The sequence below is a fragment of the Lepidothrix coronata genome, unplaced genomic scaffold, assembly GCF_001604755.1.
Source record: "Lepidothrix coronata isolate B3197 unplaced genomic scaffold, Lepidothrix_coronata-1.0 Scaffold185, whole genome shotgun sequence".
NCBI classification, from domain to species: domain Eukaryota; kingdom Metazoa; phylum Chordata; class Aves; order Passeriformes; family Pipridae; genus Lepidothrix; species Lepidothrix coronata.
The window spans coordinates 1,602,410-1,616,932 of record NW_016690365.1 but is presented as its reverse complement, the minus strand read 5'-3'; the positions used below and the strand labels follow the sequence as shown (position 1 = coordinate 1,616,932).

Here is a 14,523-nt window from a genome sequence, read left to right as displayed (position 1 = left end):
CAGTATCTAACAAATCTCTGTCTTTTGCAATTCTACATGATAGCCATGCCTCTTGATCCACAAGCCTTGTCTCCTAGTCTGTAAGCAAGTTTCAAAGTGCAATAATTGTTGGCTGAAAACTAGCAAAGTTCCTTTTAAAGAACAGGATATAGTCACCACTGAAGGATTGTAATGTGAGTCTGGTTTACGTTAGAAGAGATTTACTCTCACTACATGTTTAGCTCCATCCATCTGAAAATGCTGATTTTAACTTCATTTAAGGTTGATTTTTAACTTCAGAAATAATCATACTCCCAAAAGATATAATGACATTCTCAGAGGTGCGAAAGACAGAATGTCATCAAGATTGCATATCATCATTCTAATGATAATTTGCTTGAGTCTGTGGCCATGGTCGGACTTTTTAATCAATATATTCAAAATATGCTTATTAAAAAATGAAAGCTGTCTTCAGTATAAAGGCGTATTTTTTTCCATCTCACATTTTATGCAAGCTCGTTAACTTTAATTAGTGCTATTCCTTACCAAAAAAATTAAATACGTGACTATTTTGTGTTTCAAATAAAAGAAATAATTTTTTAGGTGGTACATTTTAATCCTTTAGAAAGATAAAATATATTTCAGCAGGAGTAATTTTTTGTGACTGTAAAAAAAGAAAAAAAAACAGTAAAAGAACCCCAGAACTACTCCTAATTTACATACGACCTTTTACTTTTACTGTGTCATGGCCTGCAAAATATCTATCCATATCATTTCACACACTAGTGAATCCAGTACTGAGAGTATTAAAAGATAAATTTGCTGTACTACTTTCCACTGTTATATTAGGTATGCTTAAAATTATCATTAAAAGAACAAGTGGCTAAACGCTTTTACAGTGCTTTTAAGAAAACATTACCTGTCACATTAGAAATATATAAATACATATTTGTATGTATGCATGTGTACATGTCTATTTATAAAGCACAAATGCACTTGTGAGAGTTCTCCAACAGTCACTTCAGTGTATTATTACTAAACACTGCTAGTGTTTCCTCAACCACCAGAAATTAACAAAGTTAAAGAGGCAGATATCTATACAATTACCAATTCTGACAATATTAGATTTTCTTACTGGTAAAGAATTTCTACAAGTACAGAATTTTACAGAAATCTCAATAAGCCCTGTGTTCCTGTACAGATTCTTGTATCTAGCAAACATGAGATTTGAGGGATTTTAAGTTTAAAAACATTTTATAGACTTACAATAGATGCTTCTAAATCTACTGTAGACACCTGTAAATTACCTACTGCAAGGAAGATTCTAATTGTGCTGTGAAATATAGGGGATAGCAATAATCAATTTGACTCCTCAGGTACTATGAGCAAAGGAGCAAGAAAGAATCTCATGGAAAACCAACAGAAACAGGATGAAAACAAAGCCCACCAGACCTGTCCAAATATTAAGAAAAAATATTTTATGTGATTTTTATAATTGATACTATAAAATATATGATATAGACTTTCACAAGTAGCCTCTGAAACACAAATATGCTTTAGAGCTCAAAATTTGTAACTCATTACAAAAGTAGCAACATGACAAAATATCATTGTTTCTTCCATGGTGCTTTTTGGACTACTACCTTCACTCAGTGAGTGGAATCACAATGCAAAGATGATAGATCTGTTCTCCTGGGCTTAGGCTTCCACTGTCTAGAAGTGCTGTTTGCTGCCCATATATGCAAAGTATGACAGCTATTTGCGTTATACAAATGAGGTTTACTCATTAGTTTGATCTCAGTTGCATGCTAATCATATTGTCCCTTGTTATGAAACAAGCACTTTATTTTGTTATGTTTAATATTATGAACCAAGCTTAAAACACAGGAGAATACTTTGGTAATCTGTTTAGGCTTGTTTGTCTCAATAGCTTTATTACATTAGTTATTAAATTTTTTCAGGAGCAAGCTAACATCAACATATTTTCTTCAAATGACTTCGCGTTAAACGTGTTTCCCAAAAACACTTATTATATGGAAAAAAATTATTTTACAGCAAACACAAGATTCCAATAATTTCATTTTTCATGAAAAGCTATCTGTCTTATCTATCACTCTCCCAGATTGTCACAATGAACTCCTGGTAGGAAATCATTTTGATAAAACCTATAACATGATAGTGTTACTGTTTTCTGCTGCCTGGCCCTATCTCATTCTCAAAAGACGGTTTCTCACAAGGGATCTAACGTACAGAAATGCAGTTTTTGTCTGGAGAATCTCTGCCATTTTTGCAGATCATTACCTCTTTGGTTTATGGCTTCTCTCTTATGTCAGCTTCTGAGTTTGATGACTATGGTAGCATTAGTCTCAAAATGCAACATGTTCAAATTACACATGTAGCAATAAAGTACTGTTATGTCATGATCTCTTCAGTCAAAACACACAAAAAACAAACAAAAAACCCAAACAAATGCATTTTATTGTTACATAGTAAGGGAAAAAAAATTCTTCTTCCTCTCAATGTCTTGAAACAAAAAGAGATTAATTAATCACTGATATTACCAGCTGACATTATCACAGACTGGTGGGGACCCTTTTTTTTTGGTGTTCCAGGAAACATGGAACTAGTCCTATGCTAGAACACTGTTCTTTGCAGAACCATCCCTATTCAGACTGAAGAAAGGACAAAAATAATTACTCACCCTGAGCTTGCAGGTTTGGAACTCAATCAAAAATGCTCTATCCTGAGATCTGAAAAACACAAAACAAAAGCTTTCTGACACCACTGGCAACAAATATTCAGACATTAGATACACAGTAAAACAAGTAAATGGTAGTTCAATACTGCAAATAATTCATATACATATATGAAAATCAATGGACTTAAACTTTGTATGGAACACTTTGAGAGAAGCACATTTTATGTCAGAAAAACAACCCAATAAAAGCCCAAGCTTTCAAATCTGTTCAGTCTTTCCCTCCTTATACCCCAGTTGTGTTTTGAAGAAAAATTAATTTTAAGCTCCCTTCTGCAAATGAGCATTTGTGAATTTCTGTGGAAACCAATAATCTCCAGGAACATCTAGATAGAAGACTTCAGAGCATTCAAATTATGACTTGAGAAGTTTATTTTTTCATATTTAGCTGCTTTGGAAAACAAATTACTTTAATGCTCAGAAGGTAATAACAAAACCCAGACTATAATCTAAGATTTTGGTTCTAAGAATGGAAGTCAAAATAATTAAAATAGTAATAAAGGATATACTTTTCATGTTTGAAAGGGATCAGAATGCTATGTGACAGCTGATGAGAGTGCATTGGATTAAAACAGAGAGTCTGACTGGGAATGGATGTTTGTAAATCTGGGGATGCAAAAAAGAAATGTCTTCTATAAGAGCAGAGGAAGAAAACTGATTAGTGCAACAATCTCCTTTATGATCATCAAATACAAATGATTCATCATTGAATTAACATTCATTTCATGGACCTGGATGCATTTCTTTATAATTGCTAAGATTTGTTAAATTTATCAATACTATAACCATGGTTATTCCATTAATAAGGTTTGAGGTTACCCATTAGCTTAATAAGAACAATCTAAAATTGATTTTCCTGCAATAAATTACTTTCCAACGTTTTGTGTACAGACATTTTTCACTTTCCAGTGCAACATTAACGAAGATTAATGCTTAAAATTTAAAATCTGGCAAATAAATATTAGAAAATACAGAAAGTAAAAACGTGTCTCTTTGAACAATAGAAAAGAAGGATGTATTGAAAAATCATGCATAAACATGATATAAAATTTATGTTAGTTTTATGCTAATGGTGATTAACATATAAAAGCAGAATATTAAATGCTATAGTGATAATCTATGCTTTGGAGGAAGTATGTCTCTGTAATCTAAAGATTATTCAAGACATCCTATTAACAGATTATCCATTCAGTGCTTGCAGTGTTGCCAAGTTCTAACAGTTTTTCCATGGTGTTTGCATTAGATAAATTAGTTTTGTGGGTTTGGGGGTTTTTTGTTCGTTTTATAGGTTTTTCTTTGATTGTTTTTTTTTGGTTGTCTGGTTGGTTGTTTTTTTCTTTGTTTGTTTTCAGGTATTGTTGTTGAGTTATGCTGTTTCATTTGGTTTCTTTTTTATTATTATTTTCATGGCTCATTCTTTTTCCCCAAGCATTTTAGGCATGTTCAAAAAAAGAAACTGAGGGAAAAAGTGTATATATTTAGCCTTTCTTTATATTAAAATAGTCAATTTGGCTTCATTTTAAAAGTTTTAAATTTCCACCACGAAAACACATTCTTGTCTTAGGTCTCTTAACCTGCTGAACACTCTATTCTGTCACTGCAGAAGTAATCATTCAATATTGCCATTATATTTCTATGGAGAAACAAGAGAAAAAAAAAAACCTCCAAAAAAGTTCCTATCTTAAACGTTTAACTTACTCTTCTCTCTCCAAACAAATTTTCCCATTACATTCTTTTGTATTTTGTACTTTTCTTCCCTTCCCTTGTCTTATGACAACAGAACTACATGACCACTAATAGGATAATCACAGAGCAAGTGAAAATATGTCTCTTAATCCAAATATACTTTGCAAGCAGATGGTCCAAAAGAGTTTAAATTAACCTATCTCGCAACACCTTTTTTTTCTATTTTATTATTTTGAATCTGTTGGGGGGGACATTTGTTCTAGACTGTTTTGCTATAGTTTTAAACAGTTGACAAAAATTTATGTAGGATTGAAATTGGTTGCAAAAACATACGTCCTACTCCTTCCCTACAGCATCAGTTGATTGTAGCAGCATGCTGATCATTACACAGAAAACTCTCAAGTGCTTTAAATGAGGAAATTGTAGGTTAATAGTCCTCAAGCATAAGCTTAGTTGTGCTGTGAACTAAAACACTGATCTAGAAAAGCTGGAAATTTTTTGTGTCCACAAACTTTCCTGCTCCACAAATTCATCTTGGGAGTTTTGGTTAAACATTCTCAGGTTTAGATGAAAAGTACTGTTTTTATGTATTATTTCTATGTATATAAAAACAAAATATTGATAGTTCATTATAATGCATTGCCAGCAAATTAATTGCATTTTGGAGAGAACAGGAATTCTACCTCCTGGAAGTAATTTAGTTTAATTTAAAGTAAAAAGTGATTTATTCTCTAAGTTTGCAGGCATATAACTCAAGGACATTATTCAGCAACATTTAAATGCTTAGCCAGTTCCCGCTATTGCAGCATGTTTCTTCAACAATTGTCAAGATTTTAAGGCTTGTTTTCCCAAATTTATTTAAGTTTCACAAGACCTGCAATCATCACAATTTTTGAAAAGATGCAGGAGGCTATTATAATATTATTCTATTGACATTATTATGAAATTAAAAATCGCTGATAATGCTCAATGGGCAATGATATTGTACCTCTCTTTCAATAGGCCAGGAAAAAAATAAAAGGGATTAAAATGCTGTTTTCAGTGGTCTTTTTCAATTTGAATTTAAACTACTGGTTATAATCCAGCATACAGAAAAAAGTTCCACTACTTTTATGATGATGATTACCAAGACAAATTCCAGGAGGAATTCTAACAGTGTGTATTACCACTTTGCTCCCATTAATTCTGATTTCCTTGTGCAAAGGTTGCACCAAGTATCAACAAACTGGAATAGTTAAATTCAGTCCCAGGAAAAACATTGTCCAAAATCTTATTTCTGTCCTAATAGTAACACCCTGAGATATTAATTTCAAAAGGAGAATATAATTAACAATAAAGAGTTTTCCAAATAGGCTATTGAAGAGGAATTATTAAAATTTCATTGAGGTTTAATTTAATTTTTTTACTGCAATATCTAGTTAATTTTTGCATGTCTAAAGTATTTTTTCATTGAGAAAAGTAGGGTTGGGGGAACCTTATTGCTCTCTACAAATACCTGAAAGGGGGTTGTAGTGGGCTGGAGGTCAGTCTTTTCTCCCAGGTAACAAGTGACAGGACAAGAAGAAATGGCCTCAAGTTGCAACAGGGGAGGTTTAGACTGGATATTAAGAAAAACTCCTTCATTGAAAGGGTAGTCAGGCATTGGAGCAGGTTGCCCAGGGAAGTGGTGGAATCAGCATCCCTGGAAGTGTTAAAAAAAATTGTAGATGTGGTACTTGGGGAAATAGTTTAGTGGTGAACACAGCAGTGCTGGGTGGAAGGTTGGATTTGATCATCTTAGATGTCTTTTCCAACCTTAATGGTTCTATTATTCTATGAATACAAGATCCTTCTTCTATTTCTTTTTAAGAAACTTCTTGGATTTTAGAGGGACAACATAATGATAAAGAGATGGGTAGTAGTTTCATAGATTATTGTGTTATCTAGTTCTTTCACAACTGCAAACAGATTCAAGTGAAGCCTAAATTAAGAAGAATAGGAATGAATTTTATTTAGGACTGCTCTGTAATTTTCTTAATAACTGTGTCCCCTTCACTTAAAAACCTGCCAAATACTACTTATTCCCAAGTCTGTGTTAGATCCATGTGCTTTAATTATGGCAATATTCCAACAGCAGACATTTTACATCCTTTTTCTCTTGTTGCTGAATGAAAACCTTTGTCAACCTCATAACATTTCTTGAAAAGACACAAAACACGCCTGCTGAAGAAATTAAATTTTATAATCCCATTTTTTAACCTCTTGAAGGAATATTCTGGTTTATAACAAAATAGAGGTTTATATAGATCAAAACCTAAGAATTCAAAAAAGTATGCAATTCAATTACCTTATGGAAATTATATTCACAATAACCTACATAAATTTCTTGGCAGATAATCTATACTGGCATAAAATACCTCACTTTCCCCTTCTTCTCAGTATTAATTTTAATTGAAAACCCAGCTTTGTTGCCAAAATATTACAGTTTGGTCTTCCCTGACACAGCATAGAACCCATATTTTACATGACAATACTCTCAAACGCTTTCTATTAAAGACTATTTCTTGTGGTATTCCTTTTTTCGTTCCTTTTGTTTATGTGCTGAAATGGCTACATCTGGACCTCAGGGCAGATGCCTTTTTAAGTTAAGCGTTCATGATGCTCAGTTGCACACCTTGCAGTATGTTCTTATTATTTACCAGAGTAAAGCCTTACTTTCCCCTTATCTACTTGCCTTTAAAAGTAATATCAGGTGTATAGAGCATAGAGGAAAGGAGCTATGGTATGCCTAAATAGGTCCTGAAATTTCAATGTTTGAGAAGCAGTAGTGTGGGACCTATTAAAGAATTTGTCTATGCTGTACTGGAACATGTAGTATTAGTCTCTGTTAAAAAACTGTGCTTCTGCTATCTATCCAACTATTTCTTTTTTATTTCTGTGCATTTTGTGGTGGTATTCTTGCATTTTTCTTGCACATTGTTGCTTTTGGGTAAGCTGTCTAATTTGCCAGGATTTTTGTAAATTCTAATCCTATCCTCTGGGGCTTTTACAGTCCTGCCCAGCTGTCCATCAGCCACAGTTTCTTCAATCATTCAAATCTTTTTTCTTTTAGACATTGAATAACAACATGGCCAAAACAGCCCCCTGTGGAACTCCCCAACTGAAATGATAATAATGATTCCTTGTTAACTGAAAGCAATTTTTTCAAACAGTTGGTGGTTACATCTGATTCAGATTTTGCTGACCTGCTTAAAAGAATGTAGTAGCACACACACCCTTCTTCCCCCTTAATACAAATGTAGTTACATAATATTTCTTTTTTTTTCCCCTCATGGAAAAGACCATGCTTTAGCAATTCATAAATAAATCTGCCTTACAGAGGCATAAAGGCATCAAAGGCATAAGAAACATTTCAGAAAAAGTAATTCTCATAATTAGCACCATCTATAAACAGTATGAATTTTCCTCAAACTGCATTTATATTAAAATTTTCTTTCAGCACCATGTTGGTAATTTTAAAATCAAAGTTGCAGGAAGCTTGTCACTTTAGTTATACAGTCTCTGATAAATGGTGATCTATAAAACCCGTACTGTAGGTTAAGAATATATATACAGGTATCAGAGTATACATTAGACTGTAAATAGACACTCCTTAATAATATACCTTTGACCATAAAATTGATTTTAAACAGAGGACAAATCTGAGAAAATATGATGTAAACATTTCTAGTAAGATACTGTGTAATTTTCAAAGGAAAAATGGTTTATGTCAGTTCAGTCTAACATTTGTGTTTTACTCAGTTCTTACAATTTGAAATCAGGGGAGTCAAACGTTCTCACACGAAAAGGCTGAAGTCCAACAGGATTTAGATTAAGAACTGTTGTTTTTTTTTTTTCTCTCGTGCAGTTGTAAAGGTCTTCAAACTTGAAAGTGTTCATGAGAAGTGCTGGATACCCAGTTATGTTACCATCTTTGTGACGTGCAGATAAAATTGAGATTATTAGCTTTTTATAACAAGCGTAACATGATAATTACCTTTACAGGGACTGCACATAAATTCTGTTTTATTCATTCATAAACATACTAAGTGAAACTACCAAAGGGAGTTGTTTTCTCAGTTTAAAAAGTTTTGGATACAATCTTCTTGGTTAACAAACTACTCATGAATTTAAAACCTGTAGTTGAGAAAGAACATCTGACACATCCTTAATGAAAAAAGTGAACACAACTGTACTGTGAACTGGAAGGGAGCTAATTCTTGGTACTAATTGGTCATGATACATCTTAGGATAGACAATTATTAGGGGTTATTATCATGCTATCAGCTAACACTTATTAGAGAAAAGGCAGCTCTGAAACAACAGAAATGTCTGTACATAAAGGATTCAAATGCTATTAGCAACAGCAAGTGATGTAACATGAGTCATTTATGAATCAGGATGTCTCTATCCACTGAGAAATAAAATTAATTAAATTATTGAAAATAAAAATATGCAATTTGAATATTTGGTCTAAGCCTTCAGTTTACATGTTATTCAGATCTTGAAGCTATTCTTTAGAGTTTCTAATATCCAATTACAATAAATTTTTAGACTTAACCCTGTGGTGGAATTTCCATTATGTAAAAATGTTAGTCATCAGGTTTCTAATATATTTAGGGTTTTTAAAACAAATTTAAAACTTCATTGCCTTTGGGACTGTTTTCCCCTTTATTTAATATTTTAATTACTTTTTTGATCTGGTATTTCTACAGCTAGTGGTTTATTTTTTCTTTAATCAATTTGCCCATAAAGCAGAATAAAGAAGTAACATCAGCATAATCTAGTCGATCTTTTAATTGACCATATCAGAAGGCCATTCCTAGTCTTCAAACCTTGGACTATTCTCATGATTACAATCATATCATGTAGATTTCCATTCCTGGCTAATATGTTTCACAAGTGGTTAAAAATCTAGAAAGTCAATGTCTGTAAAAAATTTAAAAATCAAAAAATATTTTTCCTTAAAACAAGTATCCAAGACCCCTAGAAAAATTACTTTTACCATGGGGAAAAGCAGCATCTGCAGGAATGTTTAACCAGATCATTGTCTTGACAAAAGCATCCCACAATATACACAAGGAGCTGGGCTTTGTGTTGATTATATTAATCTGCCAAATATTAAAGACTGATGTATGTAACGTTATATGTGCTTTGACACTCAGAGTTTCTGGTTTAGTCAGATATCTATGGTATTCAGATATTAGCACTGCAAAATATCAGTCTCAGACAAACATCACCTTCAAAACATCCTCTGCAAAACTTAAATGGTAAAAAAATAAAGGACATCTTTATCAGAAGACACACCACAAAGACTTTGGTAAAAAAGAATAAGAAACCAAAAGAATAAGAGTCTGACTTGATCCAAGGCACAAAAAATGCTGAATAAATAATATAAGCTTATTGGTGGAACTTATGAAGAACTGATAAAAAACTTAACTTACTGACAATTTGCAGAACTCAGTAGTACGTCATAACGTTATTTCATACTTATAGAAGAATGAAGACTTAATTTTTCTAAAACAAACAAAAAATAAATCGTCTGTACGAAAAAAAAAGAAATCTGCAACCTAAGAGTTTTCAAGTAACATTTTACAATTTCACAGGAGGAGGAGGTCATATGATAAGATGAATGAGGCATAAGATTTAGTTGTTCCCTTCATAATGCCCATTTTAAAAAGTAGTTATATTAATATTGCTTATATTAACATTGTTGGTATTAATAATCCATTTTTAGTGTTTCACAGAATCACAGAACAGTTAGAGTTGGAAGGAATCTCTGGAAATTCCACTGCCAAAGCAGGATCACCTAGAGTAGATTACACAGAGTCACATCCAGGTTGGTTTTGAATGTCTCCAGAGAGGGAGACTCCATGACCTCCATGGACACCCTGATCCACAAGGACCACTGAGTCCAACTCTGAAGTGAATGACCTATACAGAGATTTAACTCACGACCTTGGCGTGATTAGCATCATCCTCTAACCAGCTGAGCTAATCTCACAGTCAGGCCTGCTCAGCCTCTCGAAGAGATGATTGAGAGAGGACCTTATCAATATTTATAAATATCTAAAGAAGGAGTCCCAAGAAATGGAGCCAGGCTTTTCTTGATGGTGCCAAGCAACAGGACAAGAGGCAATGGACAGAAACTGATGCACAGAAAGTTCCACCAGAACACGAGGAAGAACTTTACTGTGCAGGTGACTGTGCACTAGAACAGGTTGCCCAGAGAGGTTGTGGAGTCTCCCTTGCTGGACATAATCCAGAACCACCTGGACACAATCCCGTGCCATGTGCTCTAGGATGACCCTCCTTAAGCAGGGAAGTTGAATCAGATCCACTGTGCTCCCTTCCAACCTGAGCAATCCCGTGATTCTGTGAAGTAGAGGGGAAGGATCACCTCCCTCGCCCCACTGGCCACACTTTTCCCGATGCACCCCAGGATACCATTGGCCCTCCTTATTGCAAGGGCACACTGCCGGCTCAGGGTCAACTCGTCATTCACTAAGATTTCTGGATCCTTCTCTGCAGAGCTGCTCTCTAGGTGGTCAGCTCTCAACCTGTGCTGGTACTTGGGATTATTCCTCCCCAGGCACAGGACCCTGCACTTGCCCTTCTTGAACTTCATTAGGATCCTCTCCACCCAGCTCTCCAGCCTATTAAATTCCCACTGAATGGCAGCACAGCCATCAGGTGTATCAGCCACTGCCTCCAGTTTAGTGTTGTCATCAAACCTGATGATTCTATTCCTTTGCCCAGGTCAGTGATAAACAAGTTGAATAAGGCTGGACCCAGTGTTGTTCCCTGGGGAGTGCCCCTGACTACAGGTCTCCAGCTGGATTCTACGCTGATCACGAACCTCTGAGCTCTGCCATTCAGCCACAATACAAATAGAACTGAAAATATTCAGGAATGTCCATTGCTTTCCCCATGGCCTAGTCCAGTATAGCACTATAATCCTAGTTAGTTCAGTATGTAGCAATGAAATTACTTCTTTTAGTTGCTTTCAGTGAAAACCTTTTCTACATAAGACACAGAAAGAGAGAGAAACACCACAAAAAATAATGGAAAATCATATGGTACAAAAGATTATTTTTTGAAAAGAATTTAAATTAGTACCACTGAAATCTAACCCTGTAAAACTATGATTTATGTTAACCTTAATTCAATTATGTGCTCTTACACAATACAAAACCTTTCAAAGGACTCTATAACTGTCCTATGTTTTGTTATTATTTAGGATAAGAAGACAAATCAGTAATAACACAGTAGAAATTCTAAGGGCATGAGAAAAATCAGAAGCAGGTGTAGACAGAAAACATTCAGTCTTGAGAGTGAAGAATAGACAAGATGCATTTATTTTATTATCCTTTTTATTGTGCCCTAGGTTATATAATGAAACATTTCCTCTGTCAATTCCATTTATTGAGGTGTGCTATTGATATTAAAACATATTTTTGTAAAAGTCTTTTTACTGTGAAGTTTTGAAAGACAAATTTAACAGCTGGAAATTATATTAGAATCAACATTACTTAAATTATTCATATAAACTAGAATTATTAAAAATCAGCATACCTAGATTACCAAATACTAACAGGGGGCATGCAGTGCTCTTAAAACAACTATTGAATATATAACACATTGCTGCAGGACAGATTTCCTTTTTATTTACCTACAATGTTTTTTGTTTGTTTATATTTTAATGAATTAGAAAATTTATGAAATCACATCATAAAATAGTTGATCTGTAGAAAAAAATTTCAGATAAATAAAATACGAGAGTTTAAAGGAAAAGTGAAAGGGTTCAGAATCAAGGAGTATAATGGTAATTGCTACCATTATTCCCAACTGCCAGTTTGATTTTTTTCCTTGATGAAGACTCCAGTTAAACTAGTGAATCAGAGCTTCCACTGGAAAACAAACATTCACTTCTAACAAAGGGATTAATGATTTGTCTTCTACAGTATTACTTTACAGCAATACAATGTACATGACAAAGGCTAAGGTTCACTTCAAGAATATAAGTGTATAAGAAAACAATTTTGAATAAATCAAAGCTAAAAAATAGGCAGATCTGTTCACATGTCACACCTTGCTTTGTTTCAATTAACAAAGTCTCAAGTAGAAATATATTATTTATAAACATGTCCGAGATTATAATTTTTTACTGAAGAATGACAAATACTGAAAAAATGCACAAATTTTCTGTTAAAAAAAACTTCTTGCTGTATGCCTAAGTATTATTCTGTACTTTTTGGGTTTGGTTTTTTTGTTTGGTTGGTTTTTTTGTTTTTCTTTTTTGATGACCTACAATGTTTGAATAGCTACAAAATTACAATGTTACACCTGGCAAATCACAATCAGAGAAAAGAAAATGCTCTCCTAAAGTAAAAGCAATTTAAGTAATAAGTACTTTTCTGTGTACCCTTCCATTTTGACCTCAAACATTAATGAGTGCTCAGAAACTGGTCTACAGGACTGATGGCTTATAACATCAAGACAATTTCTCAGCATTGTCTTGAAGGAAGATATATAATGATGGATTTTATGGTGGACTATACTATAAAATGGAGATGTGTTCTGTAAATAAACCTGTGAATAAAGAATAGTAACATGTTGGACATCACTGTATATGATGCAAAGTGTAACATATCACTTTGTTCCTTTATGATGAGCACAGAATTGTCTAGAAGACTAAAAATATTTTACCACATGTTCATTAGGACAGCTAGAAACTAAAAATTGCTTTTATGGAGTTGCTGTCAATAGGCACTTTGCAAACTGCTTTGTGTGAGAGCAAATGATTTGCAGTTTGTTGGTTGAAAAGACGACAGTTTTCTAAGTTGCAACATTTCTAAATCTGTTTTCACTCAGGAATGTAGGAACTAGAGTGGCTAGTTTGTGGGAAAAACATACAAGGAACAAGTTCGTGACATTATTGTCATTAACAGAGAAGTGTGAGTCATATTTTTGTTCATCAGACATAGAATGAACAGATTCTCACCTCTGTTGTATCCAGTTCACAGTTACTTGCTGTGAAATGTAACTCTAAATCCCTCTGGTAAGTGCTGAAATTTGGATCTTCCTCATCCTTGACCTATTCTTGTGCCTTTTGAGGAGCAAATAAATATTTCACTCTCTCTCTGAACAAACACACACTTCAGAACTCCACAAATTGTTTTGTGGCATAATTCTTTTATTTTGGATGTCTTCAATTATAATTCATTTTTTTCATAATGGAAAATTAAACTCATCCCTATTTGTATCAATTATATATTTCAGGTAGCTTATGACAAGAAGGATTTTTGTCCTTTTATTAAGGTCAAAAATCTAGACTTTTGTTATCGTGTGATGAAGCCTACTTGAAAAAACTGTTGAGATGAAGGAAAGATTGACTACCTGGCACGCACTGACTGGATAAATGATCTTTGTCTGGAAAGCAAAGAAGCAATAGAGAAAGTTTTCACATAACCAGTGAGAGCTTCAGTCTTCTTTAATACATCTGAGGCAGGAGACCAGCAGGTGACAGAAACCTTGGTGACAAGCAGCTAACTGGCATTAGATGGGGTGAGAGTCACAGAGGCTGACCCAGAGTCACATCGACAGTGTGTGCCTGCTGCCTAACATACAGCATAATAGATAGCAAAAACAGCAGTTCTGTAGAAACACACTTCCACAGGCATCCAGTGCTCTGCTGACGTATAACCAATAGATTACAGATGTTGGCAATCCAGCCAGATGCAGTGCACTAGGAGTTAGCCTGAGTGTTCTGCTCCTGGGACTCTGGTGCTGGGTCTGGTTGGGTCACAGCCACTTGGCCTCAGCTCGTGTGAATGTGAAGCATGCAACTGGCTGTGGAATAGAAGTGTTAGAAAAGAAATTGCAGTCAGTCATGGCTAGGCTTTGCGAACGAAGATTTGGGAAGGCTCTATCCACATTTGTTACAGGCACGCTAGTGGCTTATGAGGCCAATACGAGACAGACATATCCGATTGCAAAAGGCACAACAGAAAGACTCCTTAGATGGTATATTCTGCAAAACATGGTTCTTTCTGCGTTGCCTTTTCTCCTCGAGAGTGATCCTG

General features: G+C 34.3%; 1 long non-coding RNA gene across 1 annotated transcript in view; it reads right to left on the bottom strand.

Moving 5' to 3' along the window:
• Positions 1 to 14,523, bottom strand: part of LOC108505176 — a 599,626-nt gene that overhangs the window by 112,909 nt on the left and 472,194 nt on the right. Inside the window, exon 6 of the long non-coding RNA XR_001877411.1 lies at positions 2,681 to 2,729. This is a non-coding gene — a long non-coding RNA (uncharacterized LOC108505176). The remainder of the gene's footprint in view (positions 1 to 2,680; positions 2,730 to 14,523) is intronic.